The sequence below is a fragment of the Alligator sinensis genome, unplaced genomic scaffold (assembly GCF_000455745.1).
Source record: "Alligator sinensis unplaced genomic scaffold, ASM45574v1 scaffold293_3, whole genome shotgun sequence".
NCBI classification, from domain to species: Eukaryota; Metazoa; Chordata; order Crocodylia; family Alligatoridae; genus Alligator; species Alligator sinensis.
In genome coordinates this window covers 827,758-832,290 of record NW_005842604.1, presented here as the reverse complement: position 1 = coordinate 832,290, position 4,533 = coordinate 827,758, and positions in this window count along the sequence as shown.

Genomic DNA, 4,533 nt, shown 5'->3' with positions numbered 1-4,533 from the left:
CTTTAGCTGCAGCAGTGGGAGTGGGGCACTCTGAGCCATGGCAGCAAGACCCGGTCCCTGCGTGCCGGGCCCAGCCCGGTCCTGGGGCCTCTCTGCTGCCAGGCCGGGCCCTTGGTGGCAGGGCCTGCTGACCTTGGGGCCCCTGTGTCGCCCAGCCGGGCCAGGCCCAGGGCAGCAGGACCCAGCGCGGCGCACGGTCCCCACGTGCCAGGTTTTGTTGTCGCACGTGCCTCTTGCCCCGCCTCAAAGGGGGCAAGAGGCACGTGCGTGCTCGTCTGGACATGCCCAGAAAGACCACAACAGGTCAGTATGGTTTTAATACTATGGATTCCTATTTGAAATCTCTGGATCTATCTTGTGAATCATGTTTGCACACCTAACAGTGCTAATATTGCATGGTACCCTAAAGCGCCCTTGAAAGGATATCAAAGCATGCTAGGATGCCACAGCACCCTGATTGAGCCACTGGGCTTTGGACAGACATGTACTACAAAAAGACAGTTCTAGTCGCAAAGACTTTACAATTTAAGTTAATCAGTAACCACCTCTGAAAATTTTTGTGAGACAGTAAAAAATAAATCTACATCTACTGTTTGAACACGTGTTTTTGCTGCATCTAAATAAACCACAATATAAGCCCCACAGATTTTTTTTTGCAATAAAAAAGCACAGAATTAAGAGACAATTATGAAAGTGAAAAGAAAAATTAAGTGTAAAATGAAAAAGCCGGGTAATGGGAAGGAATTTGATTGAGGAAATGAGATGAATGTGGACAGCAACAAGGCATCGGGTCTGTTTAATTGATCTGATGGGATATAGAAAAATAAAGCCAGTTCTAAGTGGATTCATTTAGACCGACTCTTCCACCTAAAGAAGCATGCCTTTGAAAGGTTAGGCTCTTATTCACTAACATCCTCTAAAACCGTTTTTCTCAACCCGTGGTGTGAGTTCCCCTGGGTGCTGCGTTTTGGTCATTGCCTGATCGGGCCAGACGTTCCAGCTGCCACTCCTCCCCCCGTGTCCAGTGCGCCGGGGCTTTTGCTCCCTAGTGTCAGTGTGCTGAGGGATAGGGAGGGAGGCCCCGCGCAGGCTGCTTTGCCCCGGGTAGCGGTGGGAAAAGTGGGACTCGGCTTGCAGCAGCGAAACCAGAAGTGCTATGATGGGACTTCTGGTTTCACTTTTGCCATGTCCATTGGCAGGGAGTATGTAAGGTACCAGAGGTTGAGAACCACTGCTCTAAAAGGTTGTACAGATAACAAATTGAGTCACAGTTCCTTCTTGATAGTGTGATTTTCCTTCATAATAAACATTCCATTTCTTGGTTCTACTTATTCAAGCCCTGATCGAAAGCCCCCTCAAGTCAGTGCATATCTTTCTGTTGATGCCAGTGGACTCTGGATTAGTCCCTTGGCAAATGGGTTGTGCCCTCTATCCAAGTAAAAACCCACTCTTTCTTTGCTGGTATACAATCTGAACCACAGCCCTCCATACTGAAAGGTCCCCCTTTACCCATTCCTTTTGAGATAGAGGGATGGGAACCATCCCCTCAGCTGAGGCATGTTGTCATGAGCTCATGAAACAAGAATTTAAAGTTACCACAAGTTAACATTTTTAGGACTGGTTTCTGCTTTCACATCCCAGTATTGACTATCCTGTTAACATAGGGGAAAACACAAGGTTGAAGGGGGGCAGTGCATAGTACTGAGCAATGAGGGACAGCTGAGTGTTATGGAGACACTGGATCATGGGTATAAATAGAGATGTAGCTGTTATCCTGATGAAATCAGACCAGATGTTACTTTGAAATCCCTGCTCTGTTATGGGAAAATAATAATTTTGCTAAAAAGAGACTGTGTTATAAATATTTCAGTCCTAGTAATATTTGGAGCTTAAAGAAAACATTGCTGGAGGAACCATGCTATAAAAATGCCCTCCTATGAATGGAGGTGGATTATGGAGAAATGAACCCTTTGATGATATAACTTGGAAATATATCGCCCATTAGTGAGATGCGCCCATTCACCATTGATGTCAGTAGGAGAAGGAACAGTCCCTTATTGCTTTTGTTCTATTTTCCTGCTTCCTATTCAAGCATTAACAGCTTGAGTTTAAAGCTGTGCAGCAGCCTCTTTTGTGAGGTTGAAATTCTGTGTCAGCATATGTATCCTGGAGGCAGTTGGCATGAGATGAAGGAGGACAGCAGCAGCTAGAACTGGGACTTGGTTCTTTAATATTTAACCTTCTCTAGCACCAGCTATTTTAATCACTTTATACACTATCCTCCACCCTGGTTCAAAGAAGGTTTCACCCTGGAGATTGCAGTTCTTAATCCCAGGGGCAGGGAAAGGGGAAAAATTTTCAGGGGCTCAATCTGGCTTCAATTAAAGCAATGTACATCAGAAAGAATAATGCCATGATGCTGGAGAAATTACACCTGTGTGAAAGCAACGTAAGGGGGATCAGAATCACATCCATATCTGCCCAGGAGATATTTCAGATCTGTATAGTCAGATAAGGTCTATCTGTAAATAGTTCAGATCCCTGAACAGAGGAATGGTTACTCCTGAAGATGTCCAGTCTCTGGCTCTGGAGGGAGATCTAGTCTCAAGTCGCATTTTATAAGCCAGTAGTTCTCAAACTTTTTTTTTCATGGACCACTTGAAAATTGCTGAGGGTCTCAGAGGACCACGTAATAAACTTTTTTTGTGCTCTACAAATCAAAGCACACAACTCATTTTAATATCAGTAGTCTTACCTTTCTAATACAATGGATGTGCCTGTTTTTTTTGAGCAAAGGTCTGGGAAGTTGGGTGTAATGTTTGTCAGCTTTAGCCTTAGGTCACCTTCCTGTGGACCACCTGAGTGGAGCTCGCAGACCAGTGGTGGTCCATGGACCACAGTTTGAGAACCTCTGTTCTAAGCTAAGAATTATGTACCTAAATTTTTGCTACACAACATGGAATTATGGGTCCAGTGGGAACAGATATGAAAGTCTCATCAAACAGAGTTTAATTTAACCTGTTATAAATGTGGGCGGGATTGCAGCCTGACTGCAATCAGTGCCTGGAGGTTCAATGGTCAACCTGAAGCAAGTGTAATATATCTATTAGTGTGCCTGTTCCCCCAGTTACAGACAGGGAATTCCATACATGTGACTTGCACTACTATAAATGTAGTCCTGCATAAATCCTGCATGCATTAGTGGCAGAGCACCCCTTGAGTGAGAACAGCTGAATTGATGAGCATGAAACCTTGATATCCCTGATTTCTAGGACGTCTTTATTTACTCTCAACATCTATTTTTGATCTCACTATGCCTGCAAGGTCAGCCTTTCTATTTTTGTTATCTCCAACATTTATTATCATTATTTGTGCTTTGGCAAAATTGTACATATAAATTAGAAGGAATTAATTCTGCTTTCAGCTACTGCATTAATCTCTGTAACAATAAACTACTGATGATGCTATCAGCTAGCTCTAGGCCTCCCATTTAGGGATTGAAAAAAGTAGGTTGATCAAACCCATGGGAACAACCGGTTTTGATTGGTCAAGTTCAGCCCTCAGCTTTCAAAAGCAGTCCTGGATGTTGCAGATATATACTTGGGTTTTTTTAAACACCCATCTTAACCTCCAGGAGCTTTACCAAAAATCCACACTAAACAAAACCTCAAACCTTCCATCCTGGAAGAGCACACAGCAACTACTGAAGCTTCCTTAGCCTGACGAAGGGTTTTTGAACCCAAAAGCTTGCTTAATAACTATTCTCCAACCATTTGGGTTGGTCTAATAAAAGATATCAAATTCACCCAAGGAACCTTGTCTGCCTATATCCTTAGACCAACACGGCTACAACCTAAACCCCTCAAACCTTACTATTCACTCAGTAAGATCTGTGAAGTAACTAGATGCCTAGAAACCTGGGAGATCCCAGGGTCAAAAAAACCCCACTCCGAAAAAAGGCAGGGCAACACACGTGGCGGCAGCACATGCCCCACAAAACTGGAGCTGAGCCAGCCAGAACCACACTCCAGCTGCTGGCGGGACTTCCTGCCTCAGCTGCAGCCCTGGGAGGCCCCAGGACCCCAGGTAAGGCTGCTGGAGCCAACATAGTTGCTGACCCCAGCATCCCTGCCCCACCTGGGATAACCTGTCGCACATCAGAGCATGCGTGGCATGGGCATTTCCCAGGGATTGTGCCGCTGCTACTTTTCCCAAGGGGAAGCAAATAGCCACACTTATCTGGATGCACCTTATGGGATAAAACTAACACCTTAAAATTAACATGGAGGTCTACAGGCAGCCAATGCAGCTCAGAGAACTGGTGCCATATGCTTTACATGGTATACTATTTGAAAAGAACCAGGACTTTTTATCTGTGCTGTAGCAAGGAGGATGGTGAGCAGGATGACTGCCCCAGGCGCCAAAGCGAAGGGATGCCAACAGGTGTTGCCCAGCTGGGGCAGGGCAGAGGACGAAGCTGTGGCTGGCTCTTTCTGGCTTTTTTTTTTTTTTTTTTGGGGGGGGGGGGGGGGG